The sequence below is a fragment of the Bos taurus genome, chromosome 24 (genome assembly GCF_002263795.3).
Source record: "Bos taurus isolate L1 Dominette 01449 registration number 42190680 breed Hereford chromosome 24, ARS-UCD2.0, whole genome shotgun sequence".
NCBI classification, from domain to species: Eukaryota; Metazoa; Chordata; class Mammalia; order Artiodactyla; family Bovidae; genus Bos; species Bos taurus.
In genome coordinates, this window is record NC_037351.1 from 42,477,854 (window position 1) to 42,494,701 (window position 16,848).

General features: G+C 45.9%; 1 pseudogene; it reads right to left on the reverse strand.

The window, feature by feature from the left end:
- Positions 1–6,071: 6,071 nt before the first annotated feature.
- Positions 6,072–6,171, reverse strand: LOC112444243 (uncharacterized; annotated as a pseudogene).
- Positions 6,172–16,848: the final 10,677 nt, after the last annotated feature.

A 16,848-nucleotide genomic window follows, 5' to 3' on the forward strand; every position in this document is an offset into this window, starting at 1 on the left:
TTTAAGATATCATTTTGCCAAAGTCTTTCTAGTCCCAATTTAGTTTAGTAACAACCCCCTGGACCTGAACACTTCTAATGGGGATTGTATTATGAGTAAGTATCCTTGTAGGAAGAATAAGAACCCTTGTTGTAGGAAGAGTCCATCATGCCATGGTTAGCCCTCCGCATCCATAGGTTCAAGGAACAGGGGATGGAAAACTCTACAAGATTCACAGTTGATTGAATCCATGAAGGAGGAACCCGAGACTACAGAGGGACCTGAGCATCCGTGGAGTCTGGTATCTGCAGGGCATCCTGGAATTGATCCCCTACAGGTATCGAGGGATGACTGCATTTAATTTAAAAAGTCATCACAATTGCCATTTGTAGGAACTTGCTGTATGTAGAGTTCAAGAGGCATTTACACTGATAGATCCCCTCACTGCCTTGGCTCTTTGGGGGATGAAAGGCAAAAGGAAGAACACACTCCCGCTTAATAAAGTACTGAAAATCTAGTGGGCACAGTTAATGAGAGCCAGGGAGGAGGGAATATCACAGGTGTGACTCCTTTTCCCCTAAATAGTAAGATCCAAACCATCCCAGGACCTCGTCTGGGGTACCTGAGAGGTAAAGGAAAACCCAGAAATCTACCACAGTGTGGTTCAATATTTTTGTCTGTTTTTAGTATCAAAGTAATGCTGACCTCATAGGAGTTGGCAAATATCCCCTAACTTTCAATTTTTTTGGAAGAATTGTTTATAATTGCTATTATTTATTTCTTTAATGCTTAGCAGAATTTGCCAGTAAAGACACCTGGGCCTGGAGTTTCCTTGTCAGATGCATGAGTAAATCTAGTGGAATTCAGTTTCTCATTTTTTTCTGGATCAAGTTTTGTCAGTTTGTCTCTTCCAAGGAATTGACTGTTTCATCCACATTATTGTTTGTCATAAATCTGTTCATAAGTCTCCCTTATTATTCTTTCATTATTGTGATATCACCTGTCTCATTTCTGATATTTGTCATCTGTGCATGCATTTTTTTCCTTATCAGTCTGAATAGATGATTGTCAGTTTCATTTTCATTAAATTCAAAGACTTTCTATTCCTTCCCCCATCCCGCTTCCCCGCCCCCTTTCTTTCCATGGACTATTCGGTATGCCACTTAGTTTCCAAATATTTGGGGATTTTCCTGATGTTTTTCTGTTATTGACCTTTAAATTATTTTCATTGTGGGAAAAGGACATACTTTGTATGACTTGGATCCTTTTCGGGGATTTGTTTCATGGCCCAGAATACGGTCAGTCTTGGTACGTGTCCACGTGGAGCTCTGCGCACTCTGCCCGATGCCCGGTGAGTTATGAGGTGTCCTCGCTGGCCGCTGGGAGCAGGAAGCGTCCCCACCTGCCTGCAGCTCCAGCTTCATTTCCTCTTTTCCTCTCGGGTGGGTCTTTCCCCAGCGCCTGGTATTTTCCTTACTTCACTCAGTGACTCACAGTCAGATGAAGACTCCGGGCAGAGATCTCCGTGGCTCAGGCTCAGGGATCCCTCTCTTTGCTGTCTGACTGCTCAGCCCTCCCCAGACTCACAATCTCTATTCTTCTCCAGGCAAGGCTCCCCCTCTCCCTGGTCCCGTCACCTAGGGCAGCCTCCTCACTGACAGAGTGGGTGGGTTCTCGTATCTGCTTCCATAGTCAAAGTACTGTGACATGCTGTTTAGAAGAAAAATCACCCAGCCTCATAGAGATGCACGATGGATGTGGAAAACACAAGATTATTTTAGAATTTTCTCAGATTATTATAGGTATTTTTCATGGACAGTACACCCAAATCTGACAAATGGTAATTTCTCATAGTATAATTGCAGTGAAGAATCAGTAATGATATTGATGAAAAGAAACCCACCTACATTGTTGGTGGGAGTGTGAATTTGAGCAGCCACTGTGGAGAACAGTATGAAGAGTCCTCAGAAAACTAAAAATAGAATTGCTATGTGATCCAGCAACCCCACTCCTGGGTGTATATCTGGAGAAAACTATAATTCAAAAAGATACATGCACCCCAGTGTTCCTAGCAGCAGTTTTCAATAGCCAGGACATGGGAACAACCATATCCATTGACAGAGGAATGGGTAAAGAAGATGTGGTATATGTACACAATGGAATATTACTCGGGCATAAAAAAGAATAATGACATTTACAACAGCATAAATGGACCTAGAGGTTATCATACTGAAGTGGAATAAGTCAGACAGAGAAGGACAAATGTCATATGATATCACTTAAATGTGGATCTAAAAAAAATGATAAAAATGAACTTATTTACAAAACAGAAATAGCCTCACAGACATAGAAAACAAACAATATGGTTAATAAAGAAGAAAGTTAGGGAAGGGATAAATTGGGAGTTTAGAATTAACAGATACACACTAACATATATAAACTAGGTAACCAACATGATCCTACTGTATAGCACAAGGAACTGGACTCAATATCTTATTGAAACAAATCTGAAAAGAATATATTACATAATATATGCTATATATATTAAACATATATAATTGAATCACTGTGCTGTACACCTGACACTAACACAACACTGTGAATCAACTATACTTGAATTTTAAAAAATCATTGTCTGTGTTTCAGTTGGAATGGATCGTTTTCTATATAAGATGTTGTTACATCATGCATTCATCAGCTGGCAAACACTGATTCACAGAGTTATGTTGACTTTATAAGTGTTGATACATTTCATTACACAATGTAAAAAATTGACAATTGTTATTTTCATTGCAAATCTCATCTTTCTTTAAAATTGCCAAGTGTTCAGGTTCACAGGCCATGGAATGGACAGAGAAGCCTAGCAGGCTACTGTCCATGGGGTCAAAAAGATTCAGACACAACTGAGCGCGTGCATGCACATACGCACACACACACACACATAAAAATTGACAATTGTTATTTTCATTGCAAATCTCATTTTCTTTAAAATTGCCAAGTGTTCAGGTTCACAGGCCATGGAATGGACAGAGAAGCCTAGCAGGCTACTGTCCATGGGGTCAAAAAGATTCAGACACAACTGAGCGCGTGCATGCACATACGCGCACACACACACACACACACACACACGAGCACAAGAGCACACATGCGTAAGTTAGTTCCGAGTTTTCAAGATTTTTGTTTTTTAATTCAAAACTTTGAGGTTTGTCATTGGCAACAAATACTGCCGGTTGTTTTATTTAAGGTAAGAGGTTTAATTCTTTTGAGGACATTTTTGGCCAAAACCCAGGTCTGGGAAACTGAGGTTTGTCAGGAATGTCTCAGAAACAGTCACATTGATTGCATTCGAAGGAACTGAGTGAGAGTCTTGTGCAGGGCTCCCATGCTTCCCACTCAAGCAGACTGAACTTCCCACCTCTCCACTCGAGGTATCCAAAAGTTATGCTCAGGGACACAATGTCACAGAGTTAGTACTGCGTGCAGTTTCACCCACAACACTCTCGGGTGGGACATTCCTTTTCTCCGTGAGCCTGTGGCCATGAAGAGCACAGGAGTGACTTCTGGTTTGGTCACAAGTCCTGCCCAGTGGCTAACATTTCTTCTTTTCTTTTAAGTACCAAAGTCAACATAGCTAGAAAGGGTAAATAGCATTTTAGTTTTATTAAGATAATAGTTTTCCCCTCATGAATTTTTTGAAAAATTCAAAGAAACTCCCAGAGTCTACCCTTGGAAATCCAACTCTGAGAGTCTCTGGTTTAGGGAACTTGCCTAGGGTCGCACTCTGTGCCAGTTCATGGAATAGGTTTTCTGGGTGGAGATGACCCCCAGCGCTTTCCCTGACTCCACCCGAGACATCTCCTCAATCTTGTATCTGCTACTGGGAAGAGTTAAGAAAGTGCTGAAGTCAAGGAGATAAATTCGATGTTTCGCTGCATCCAAGTCTTACCTCCAACACCTTTTTCTTGTTAGCTTGATGTCATCCTGCCTTCCTCTAGGTCAGCGTTACAAGAGCTACAAGCATTGCAGTTCTCTGAGTTAGAGACTAGGTGCCAAAAGCCAGCTAAGCTATCTCAGGCTGAGTTTTCTTTCTTTTCATCCTGAGGCAACAGAAACCAAAAAAAAAAAAAAAAAGAGGGGTCTAAACAAAAGACATCCAGACCAGGAGGCTTGAAGCTGCTGCTGAATTTTAATGTTCAGACACATCATCTCGCCAGAAGTTTCACTTCCAGCCGCTGACAACAGACAGCCCTCGAGCTCTTTTGTATTATGTCACTCATCGTCTGGTTGGGGTGAAAAGAAAGGGATAGCTTTTCAGAAGGAAAGTATGCATTTACTTTGAAATTATTCTGTTATACTTATTGAATCACAAGTTAAATTAAGAAAACATGCGTGTGTGCCCAGTTGTGTCTGACTCTGTTCGACCCCATGGTCTGTAGCCCACCAGGCTCCTTTGTCCATGGGATTTCCCAGGCAAGAATACTGGAACAGGTTGCCATTCCCTTCTCCAGGGGATCTTCCCAACCCAGGGATCAAACCTTCATCTCCTATATTGGCAGGTGGATTCTTTACCACTGAACCACCAGGGAAGCCCATCATTTGCCTAAATGTATGTAATAGACCTGCATATGGAAGTGAAAATAAAATTTACTGCTGGAGAAGAGACCTGAATGTGTCCAAATAAAGTTTCTCCAGCTGATTGAAAACATTTTTTTTCCTATTTCTGGTAAGAATTCAGATTAAAAAGCCTCATATTCAGCTTCATTTGTGGCTCACACCCATGCCCCTGTTACTATGGCAACTGAGATCCCAGGTCTCATGAGATCAGTGTCACCTCTTTCTCCCCAGGTGGTTCTGGCTTCTTGGAGTCAGTTCTGCTCCAATCCCATTCCTGAAGTCGGTTCAGACGAGCCCAGCCGTCTGTATTCCACAGCTAATAAATCCAGCAGACTTCATGGAAATACCATCTACAAAGTGTCTCATCTCTAAAGCTGGGCTGCGCATAGTATTTTTGGATTTGCAATTAATTATCTCCAGCCGTTGGAGAGCAAAGAACACTCCAACCTAAAGCATCAAATGAACATCCTCCATGCCCTGGGGTCGCAGAGTTCACTGAGCTCGTGTGACCTTGAACTGCACAGAATCCCTTAGCGACACGAAAGGACATTCCATCCAGCATTGCTAGCTTCACGGGAAAATGCGTCCCAGAGGCTGTGAGTTCTGAGCCTAGGGTCACACTCCTGACTCGCTCTTGGTCCAGGACTTGCTCTCAGGTTTTGTACTATACGTTTTATATGATATGTTTTTCTTAAATGTTGTTCCACTTTTTTAATGAGGAATCCTGGAAGCCACAAACTACCTCAGGTGTACACAGCGTGTGTCTGTGTGTGCGTGTGTGTGTGTGTGTGTGCAGGTGAGGGAAGACAGGAAGTGTAAAGAAGCAGCATATAAATTAGGGAAAACCCTCAAGTGCACCAGTTCCATCAACCCCATCTTATTAGTTGTGGAATACAGTGCTGCTCCCAGGCCGCTGGGCCAGAGACGGTGTCACCAAGGGAAAACATGGGCCTGTGATTCTGCTCAGGGTGAGTGGTCATGAATGGTGGTTTCTGTCCGTCTCCGTGTGGATGCTCGAGATCCTGATGAGAGGCTGTGTCTCAGGCCCTGAAAGGGGCTTGGGGGCTGAAGTCTGGTGTTCCCTGGTACCTTACGATTGTGAACAGGATATTCATTACTCATTCTTGACTCTACTAACTAAAAGTTGGGCAGCATTTCAATACTCTCCTTGTGCAATTCTGCAGCCAACACTCAGTGATCGAGGGGCTGTGCTTTACGGATTCCACTCTCCTCCTCTCTTATCCTCCCATCCAAACCCCCTCACCTCTGCCTTTGTCAAAGGCACTGATGGTGTTTTCTCCACAAGAGGCTGGCTGGGAGTGTGAGGAAGAGGCAAAACTCAAAGGTAATTTTGTCCTCTTGTTGTTAAATTTTTTCTTAATTTTTTAATAGTACGATAATTGCTTTACAATGTTGTGTTGCTTTCTGCCATACAACGATGAGAATCAGCCAAAGGTATACATATGTCCCTTCCCTCTAAAAGTGTGGAAACATTCATGAATTTTCACGTCATCCTTGCTCAGGGGCCACGCTAATCTCTGTATCGTTCTAGTTTTAGTATAAATGCTGCCAAAGCAAGCTCTACTTTGTCTCCTTATCCCTGTGAGCTGAGAACAGAGGGACCATGAGCTCGAGGTCATCAAAATACACACGGTGACCATGAGGCGGCTGTCAGGACCTGCCATCTAGGGGGTGGCTCTTAGAAGAACCACTCCCCACCCTCTGCTCTTGTTGCTGGTGGAGGTCACTGTGAGCCCCACAGATGACCTGGATATCACACACATGCACACATGCACACGTGCACACACACTCTTCACACTACTGACTGGGGTCACACATGTGCTGACATGGCTGTGTTTCCAAGCCTCTTCGACCTCTGCTCCCTCCTCACCAGCCCCTGCCGATGCTTCGTCATCCTTCAGAGTTCCCGGCAGAGGCCTCCTCATCTGCTCAGCCTTCTCTGCTGCCTCCAAGGCTGGATTGGGCACCTTTCTCAAGGGCACCGAGACTCCCGCTGTGAGAGTGTCTACACGCACCCAGTTGGCTGTACTGGAATAGGATGTTCCTGGGTCTTCACTACGTTGTCTTTACCTCAAGAATCTAGCACATGAGTTGTTGTTTTTGTCATTGTTCAGTCACTAAGTCATGTCCGACTCTGTGACCCCATGGACTACAGCATGCCAGACTTCCCTGTTCTTCACCATCTCCTAGAGTTTGCTCAAATTTATGTCCATTGAATTGGTGATCCTATCCAACCATCTCACTTAAGTTGGTGTCCCGTAACTTAAATAATGATTGAACAGTGAGTATGTGAACAGTCGTATTTTGCACAAATACAACCCCTCGGGGGAAGGCCTTCTGTACATCAGAGGTGGGCTACCTGTAATGGGAAACTCCCAGAAGGGATTCTCTGAATGGGTCTGTCCAACATCCTGGGCAAACAGTGAGCTTCAGTGAACTCAGCACCTCCATGCTCATCACCACCTGGAACCCTGCATACACACACACACACACACACCACTTCCTGGGAAACTGTGGTTTTCAGCCAAGCCTCTGCTTTAGGCCACACACCCACATACTATACAACAACTGTTGCTATGAAGTATGGACAGACAGATGGACCTAAATAGCAGATGAACTGGCTTTCCTCTGTTCACACTCTTTGGGAGCCACTGCTTGTGAGTTCAGATCTGTGGTGTTCTGTCTTTTTTTACACTGTTGACACTTTTCTTCATTCTCACATCTCTTACTCTGCTTCCTTGCCAAGAATTTACTGTTTGTTTGGGGCTTTCTCATTGGAGGCCTTCACTGAGAGTTTTTAAATCCTCCTTTCTTGGAAAATGTGCTCATTTTGCAAATTCCTACTTATCAGGTCCAAGAAACTCTGAAGCCAAGAATCATACAGTCTCAGCATTTCTGGGCTCTTTTTTGTGAAGCTATCAGAGCATTCTCCTCCCTTGTATGTTTAACTCTGTTCCCCTCAACCTTCTGCAGGGGAGTTCCTCCCCTGGCAATTTCAAATTAGGGGTTTTTTTCTCATGTAACAAGATTAGGAATACTCTGTTCTTTTCTCTATGTTCTGCTAGTACAAGTGGCAGTCTGAGCAGAAACAGTACAAACTGCAACAGCCTCAGCCTTGGGCATTGGCTCCTCCACCTTCCCGTGGGAGTGCCCACCCGCCCCTGGTTGCCAAGGACTTCTGGGTCTAAAACTGGCTTCCAAGGGACTTCCCTGGTGGTCCAGTGGTTAAGACTTCACCTTCCAATGCAGGGGGTGCAGGTTTGATTCCTGTCAGGGAGCTATATCCCACATGCCTGGAGGGTCAAAAAACCAAAACATAAAAAAACAGAAGCATATTGTAGCAAATTCAATAAAAACTTTAAAAATGGTCTATATCAAAAAATATTTAATAAATAAATAAAATTGGTTTCAAGATCACATTGTTTTCTTTGCTGAAGGATACACAGCAGCTGGGACTCTGGTTTTTCAACAACACAAACTCACCTCAAACTTTACAAAGCAAAGCGGCAAATGTCCCATGATGAACCTGGAACCTCAGAGACCAGATTAGAGCTAAGCCTCAGGCTCGGGGGAATGAGACCAGCCGATGCCATGTCGTCGCTCCTCTCCCTTCTCCCTGGCGCGTCTGGTTCTTCCCTCCTCCACGTGGGCCTCTCTGCTGCTCGGTCGGCCTAGCCACCACCTGTCCCTTCCCTTTGTATCATGGGATAAGGGCACCCAGAAGAGACTGAGGCTCTAGATCTCTCCTTCCAAAATTCTCGAAAGAGACATTTGTGTTAACCTGAACTGACCTCATTCCCAGGGCTAGACAAACACAAGCCGGCTGGCAGGTGGGGTTACCTAATCGATGCAGTAGTCTCCATGACAGTCATGTGAACAGAGGTTGGAGGCAGCAACTTTAAGGGAGGGATTCCTGGGCAAACATTCTTGCTGGTCTCCATTACAGCTGCTGTTGATGAATCCTGGACAAAATAGTCCACCTCTGTGTCTCCACTGTAGGTTATACTGTCAGAGGTGTTTTCTCTTCCTTCCTAGGCCCAGCTTATACCAACCCTCTTTTCCCTGACACACACACACACACACACACACATACACGATGGACAGAGTCTATTTCCAAATGCAGGCTAAAGAGCTGGTCTCAGGAAATCACTGCCTGAACCATGAGAGAATGAGTCAGTGTTATCAAGTGAAACTCTTTTTTTCTTAAACATCTAAGCAAAGGAAGTTCATTTGGAAATGCTAGCCCTTGACCTCTAACCAGTTAAATATTTTGTGTAAAACTTCATTAAATTCTTATCTTACCCAGTAAGCTGACTTCATGATTTCTTTTGTAAAATATGCCTAACAGCCAATAGAGATAACAGTGTTTGTGATTTCTGGAACAGCTGCTTCTTCTCGGTCATATTTCTCCGTTTCCAGAACCATTTCTAGCCAGTCCTCCCTGGGCACACTTTACCCGTCACAGTCAGAGGAAGTGGGCAGCATTTTGTCACCAGGGCAGAACCAGGGCTGAAAAATGCCTTATGTTAAGAGTAGTCCTTAGACCATGTCTCTCAACTCCTCCATCTCCCACCATGAATTTCTAAATGGCATGGATGGATTCTGATTCTGTACAAGAGAGACATTTCAAGAACGAAAGTAATCAGTGGCATCCTTGAAATCAAAGAAAGGAAACAAGAAGTGTTCACTAAACAAATGATTTTTAGCTTTTCCTTCACTTCGAAACTTCACACTCCTTGTCCTGGACAATTGAAACCTCACTCCAGTGATGAAACTGTAACCAAGCAGGACCCTACGGGGCCTTCCCAGGACAGACCGCCACTCCATGCCCTTGCCTATCTCTTGTCTATAGAAAAATGTTAGCCTCCTAGGCCTCCCATGAGATCCAAAGAATAAATATAATCAGGGAAGTGAGAAAACGCAGAAAGGGGAAGGATCAAGCAAGAGAAAATAATACTAGTTTAACCATTAAACAGAGTCCAAGACCTTCACTTCCTCTTCAGTGTGTGTGCGCTCAGTCACTCAGTCATGTCTGACTCTTTGGGACCCCATGGACTGTACCCCACCAGGCTTCTCTGTCCATGGGATTTCCCAGGCAGTAATACTGGAGTGGAGTGCCATTCTGTCCTCCAGAGGATCTTCCCAACCCAGGGATAGAACCCACGTCTGTTGCATCTCCTGCATTGGCCGGCAGCTTCTTTACCACTAACACCACCTGGGAAGCCCCAGTTCCTCCTCAAGGGCTGTAGATAATATTCTGAGCCATGTCCTTTGACTGTTATTTCCACGAGATGTCTCTTTAGAGGCAGTGCCATGAGTTCTAAGATGAAGCAAACTGATCACAAATCACGGTCAGGATGAAGGCGTGTGGGAGGGGCCTCGCTGGCCAAGAGCCACCCTTTCATTCTGCAGGGGTCGTTGGCTGGTGACCAGGGCCAGCCTGAGTCCATAAACCTCTCCTATAAATACCTGCCATCCAGACAGTAAGGATGTTTGTCAGGAAGCGGGTGTGTGCATCAGTATGAGAACTAGAGGCACTTCTGGGGAGTCAGAGGAAAAAGTGGTTGACGACATACCTGTGGGTTCCGATGCAGAGATTATGAGGGAACTTTTATTTCTTACAGTCAGTAGGACACATCTTACATGAATCATAGATTTTTTCATCCTAATCCTTTACTACACTATAAAAAGACCTTTGGAAATATTGCTTTTCAATAAATTACAGTTTTTTTCTAACCCTTAGTCACAATATTAAAAGAACTTTGGACATAGGGAGATTTAAGGCTTTGGAAATTGGTAAGGGCTTTCTTAAAACCTGTGCGTGGCTTGCCAACAACCACCTGTCACAGTGACTCACTCCAGTGCCGTGGGTGTGGTCAGCACACAGGAGGGACAGCTCTCAGGGCAGATGTGAACCAGGGCTTCTCTCCTGCAGAACCAACCATATGATGATCCTCGGGCATCATTTCCTGGGCAGAGCCCCAGGGAGCATAAAGGTGAAGACTAGACAGTGTGTCTCAGCCTCTGCCCCTCCCCATCAGTGCCCCGGCCCCTCCTCAGATGCTGCCTGTCCCTGTTCCCCTGGTCACCTCATGCACCCCCTGCCCCATGGAGGCCTTTCCTGCATGAACCACAATAGAACCTTCCTGCTCCAGTTACCCTGAGTCTGTCTCCCTCCCCTTGGGCAGAGATGCTCTGTCTCTGGGTATCTAGAGCGTGACCATCTAGCTTCCATCCTTGGGAGACCTGATCAGAGGCCTGGGAGACACCAGGGCTTGAGGGCGACATGGCAACCCCCCGTGGTGCTGTCCCTCCCACACCAGCACCAAGACCAGCCTGGCCTCCTGCCCCTTCAAGGCCCTGAATCCCAACTCACACACCTGCCTGAAGCCAACCTGGTCAGGCCTTGCTCTGCCCTCCTTTAAAAATTTTTTATTTTATACTGGAGTAGAGTCGATTAATTACATTGTGTTAGTTTCGGGTATAAGCAAAATGATTCAGTTATACATATACCTATGTCCATTCTTTTTCAGTCTTTCCCCACATAAGTTATTACAGGATGTTGACTAGAGTTCCCTGTGCTATACAGCAGGTCCTTGTTGGTTATCTATTTTATACACAGCAGCAGTATCTTTATGTTAATTCCAAACTCCCAATCTATCCCTCCCTCTCCCCAACCCTTTCCCCCTGATAACCATAACTTTGTTCTGTCTGTGAGTCTGTTTCTGTTCTGTGAATAAGTTCATGTGTATCGATTCGTTTAGACTCTGCGTATAAGTGTTACTGTATCATATTCGTCTCTTGTGCTGCCCTCTCTCCTCCCCTACCTTGTATCTACTCACACTGATGTGCTATTTCCAGCCCCCAGTATTTCTAAACCAATACACAAATACATATGAGTCCAAGTTCCCCTGCCCCTAACACTCTCAGAAGTGAAATAAAAGTAAGTCTAGTCCTCTGCCGTGGTGGAAAGTGCTAGACACTTGCCATGCCACAGAACTCAGAGGGACAAATGAACCTGTCCCAACATGATACCCATGAGTGTCTCGGAACTGAGGTCTGACAGCAACGGAGGAACCACCGGGCCTCTCTCCACAGCCAGAGGGGAGCCTGATCCTACAGAAGAGAGAGAAAGCCAGAAACAGCAGCACAGAAAACCCAAGACAGCTCATCTCCATGCAAGAGTCCCTGACTGGTGCCCACAAGGAGGCCCCATCGAACGAGAAGGTTCCATGGTGATACCCTCAGTGGAGACCTGTCAAAAAGCCAGTTCCCCCTGCCTCCTCCCCAGGCTGCTACTGGTTACAGTGTCCCCTGCAGAGCACCACCCCCAAGGCCTAACTGCCATCTCTCCAGACTCCGCTCGACTCCTCTCCACATTCCTTTTAATATTTCATGGCTCTTTTGAAAGAGGGAGGAGCAGCGTCTGTCTGTGCATGCTCCTTTTAATCGATTTGTTATGGCAATTACAATTTTTTTTTTACTCCAGAGGATGCTAAGGAGACTGCTACTTCCTGGAAAGGGAGTGTTTTGGAAGAGGGTGAAATGCGACTGTCCACCCCACGGCGCCACTTGTGGGGTCTCCCTGGAGACGCCCCTGCATCTCTGGAAAGCCAGGGTCCTTCCAGCTGAAGAGCTGATGGCTAAGACCTTGTCTGAGATGAGCGGAGGAATTGGGCTCATTCAGTAGTGGTTGAAGAGGAATTTAGACAAAGGAGTATCAGGCCACAGGCTTCCCTCTAGAGAAGATGCAGAGAAAGACCTGTTTCCATGAATGTGGACTGTGGCTTCCCTCGGTCCCACAGAATACATGCTAAGCCATGGACTCCAACCCCGTCTGCCAACAGTCAGGGAGCTGTTCATCACAGCACATCTGATGTTTTCTTCAAGTTTTCGCTCCCACATGTGGGAACGACTGTTGCAAGTAACACTGATTAGGGCTTCCCTGGTGGCTAAGTGGTAAAGAATCTGCATGCCAATCCAGGAGACTTGAGTTCGATCCCTGAGTCAGGAAGATCCCTCAGAGAAGGGAATGGCAACACACTCCAGTATTCTTGACTGGAGAAATCCATGGACAGAGGAAACTAATGGGCTACAGTCCATGGGGTCTCAAAAGAGTCAGACACAACTTAGCAACTACAACAGCAACAACAACATTGATTAATTTTACATTGTTATACTCCAGAAATTTCATAAATTCAACATGGAAATAATATCCAAAATAGAACTGGATATTCAAATATCCAAAAATTGACTAAAAAAAATCAGATAGAATTATGCTAAATTAACCTTGAAAGCATTTCATCTTTCCCTCCTTCCCTTCTTCCTTCAGAAGGTGACATGATACAACCTGAGTTTTCACAGTCACTATTGCTGCTTTGAGGTCAAACCACAGAGACTGTTCCCATCACACTTGTAACCATTGTCAATTTTTAAATGTTCAGTGCATAACCTGTGTCAAAGCACATAGTGGTGGCTCTGGACAGTATCTGAAATTATATAACATAGAGTCACCCTGAAGGAATTGGTGCATAAAACAAAACTATGACTTTTCTGTAAGAACAAAAGAGCCCCCACCCCAGCTTTTTTTCCAAAGCATAGCAAAGATTTGATTAACCCAAAGAACGTGCTGCCGCTAAGTTGCTTCAGTCGTGTCCGACTCTGTGAGACCCCATAGACGGCAGCCCACCAGGTTCCCCCATTCCTGGGATTCTCCAGGCAAGAACACTGGAGTGGGTTGCCATTTCCTTCTCCAATGCATGAAAGTGAAAAGTGAAAGTGAAGTTGCACAGTCGTGTCCAACTCTTCTCGACCCCATGGACTGCAGCCTACCAGGCTCCTCTGTCCGTGGGATTTTCCAGGCAAGAGTACTGGAGTGGGGTGCCATCGCCTTCTCCATGAGGAACGTGGAGTGCTGATTAATTGAATTTTCTGATGAACTGATGGGTTAATCTGATGGAAAAACAGAGGAAAATGAAAACCATCCATGTTCCTGTCTTATTAAGAAAGTATATAATATGCAACGCAGATCATTTTGATGATAGTATCTTCTTCCTGCTTCAAGTCATTGTCAGAAATACCTTCAGGGACAGACAGATGGTGTGCCGGCTGGGCTGATGGACAGATAGGCCTGGGGGCCACAAGGGAAATTCGGGAGAGGAAGGACCTGGGGGACATGAGGGGAGGGCAGGGACACTGGACAGTTCTGCAGAATCAACTCCTTCAGCTGAGTTAGATAAATGAGATTCTGAGCCACCTGGAAATGAGAGGAGATGCTCTCAGACAGAAGTCTCCAGAGTCCTCAGCCAGGATCAAGGGGTGGGGGTCTGGCATCACGGGATGGGGGGGGTGAGAGGAGTGGGGGATGGGAGGATGGGGAAACAGAGGGACCCTTGTTCTTTTCCTCTCACAGCGGCTTACTCATCCACTAGTACATCTCACCGTGGTCGACTCGCACCCTGTATCTGCATGACTGTCCCTCACAAGATAAACTTGTTCTCAAGGAAAGATTTAGACCACTGGCCCAATCACCCTCAAACACAGGGTGATCTTTCCCAGAGCTCCCGTTCTGTTACTAATCTAACTCTCATCAGACACTGACATCTGACACTGAAAGTATGTGAATGCTTGATTTTTCTCCCAAGTGACCGGGTTCTTCTTGCTCCCTGCCGACCCCCAGCAGGAAGGCAGTGGAGCCCTGGGATTCGGAACCTGGAATCACACCCTCAGGCTCTGAGCAGCTGAGCAGGCACCAAGCAGCAGGTCAGCCCCTGGCCCTGCGATGCAGCGGGTGTGATGACAGGGCCCGAGGCTTGCACTGCTGCTCAGATGGAAGTGACAGAAAGCATCCTGGTGACAATCTATAGATGAATTTACTCTTGGTTCCCTAGTAAGCAGATTTCTCTAGCCATCAGTCTAAGAGATCTGGGCCTTGGAGTTGGGTGGATTGGAACCAACACAGGTCTGGATGTGAGGAAAAACATCAAATGCACTATTCATGGAGCGTGCCTTTCAGCCCCCTGCTGGTCCACCCTGATGGCTGGGCCAGGCAGGGGTCAGGGTGCCCTACGGGCTTATGCTCCCCAATAACCCCAGGAGGGCTGACCAGAACACTGAGCCTCGAATACATATGCAAGATTATCTTTGCTAATTTTTCCTACTTTGTGGAATTTTTATCTAGAAATCAAGGAAGGGGGACCCTTTGGAGATGCTGTGTTAATGGATTCCACGTCTGACCCACAGAAGAAGCCACTCACTGTCCACACCACTGTCCAGGGTGACTTGGCTGCTCCATCAGCACCTTCATTTCTCCTCTTAAACTTTCCTTGCTTGACTTCTCAGCCGTGTAAACCAATGACAATTTTAGGGCCAAGCAGGGAGGAGACAATGTTGATGCTGAGAATAGACAGGTTCAATGACCAGGGCAGTGGGTGTAGCGGGTGGAGGTCATGATATCCTGCCTTTCTGACTACACAGAGAGTCATTAGAGTTTCATGGGTTACCCAGATTCTAAAACCAAACTCAGCTAACAAGCTGTTAGCGACCTTGTTTGCTACTTCTGTTCTCCAGGTAGAGCGTAAACACAAAAACGCAAGGATTTTCAGTTTTTATTCCTTGTGTGTGCACATCCCTGGAAACTGAATTTCAGCCCAGAGCTACAGTGATCATTAGTGGTGAGGGGGCCTCACATGGCAGAAAAGTCATCCTATTTACATCTCATAAAAGCAGATTAATCCACATGCTGGATGTCTATATACACAGTAAATAGCAGTGCACGTTTTCACCAATTTTCCACCATTAAAACACCAAGTGAATAATCTCCTGATTGCATTGCTCTTCATCCTTGGGAACTATGGTTTACACCCACTGAATTTTCAGGAAATTTAAAAAGTGAAAAGTTGGCCATTTGTCTGAAATGAGAGTGTGTTTTAAAAAAGAGAGAGAGGGAGAGAAGAAAAGGCTCCCCAGAGACTATTTTAATGCTGTTGAGCATTTAGTAAGAAAACATTCCAAAATAACCAACATCTGTGGAACTGTGGAGCCTACAATGCTGTCACTTAATTTCAAAGGAGAAACTGGCTGAATCCAGGAGACGACACAGCACAGCGCCGGCCGCGCCTTCCTGGTCAATGTCGACATTAAAAATGCAGACACATCATTGTGAATCGCTTCTGCTGGCAGCGCGTTCACTGCAGAGGGTTTGCTCTTAACTGCTTTTCTACTGCCAGCTGGGCGAGATGGCTGCGTTTTCCCTGGTGTGTCCATGATGAAACTGGAAGCCCTGCCTGTGAGGGTTCCAACCAGCTAAGATCATGTTTGGGGAGAAGCCAAGTGCAGACGCAGCATTCTGCCTCCAAGGTCACTAAAGCGCAGGAAGTTCAGAGAGACATTGCAGGGAAGGACAGAGTCTCAGGGTCGTCACAGGCTGCCCAGGTCGGGCGGCTCAGGTCCCATGAGTGTGGGAAGGCTCCAGAGGCCGGGGAGGCCAGTGGGGCCAGGGAGGAGGCTCCAGGCTCGACTTTCCTCCACCGCTGGCCTCCACGTTCTTTCTTTCGGGAAGCTCTCTGTGAAGATGCGCTAATTTGGTTTTGTCTTCTGACAATATTCCATGTCTTTCTTCCAGAAATCCTCATTAAAATAAAATAGCACTCCAACTTTTCCAAAACTTTTTCCACATTTTTGTCTCACTCTCATAACAACATAGAAATAAATGCAGGGGGCTTATCTCCTCCAAGAGGCTCCCGACCAGGCACCCGCAGAACAGAATAGAGCAATTTTAATACCCCGACCATGGCCTCAGGACTACACAAAGGGACACCAAGCCATGGGCACTGTCCCCGTCACTCTGCTCACACTGCTCAGACGGAAATACAAGTCTGCAGGACTCCAAATTCAGGTTTGAAAACAGAAAAAAACTTGTAAAGCAAAACAGAGTAGACGCAAGCCTAGAAACAGTGGCAAAAAGACTCAAACACAAACTCTAAAGCCCCCCAACAAAAGCAAACTTAAAAACTGAGTTATCAATGGTGAGGAGGCATCTTTCCATGTAGAGAAGTGGAGCTCAGGATGGATGCTGGGCGCAGAGATAGTCCACTGGCACTGCTCTGGGAACAGCTCACGTCGCTGGTGTCTCGGCGAGGGCTTGGCACATTTTTCCTGTAAAGATGAGTATTCTGGGGCTCTCTGGCTGTCACAGTGGCATCTGCCCCATTCCAATTGCAGCAAGGGGGGCAG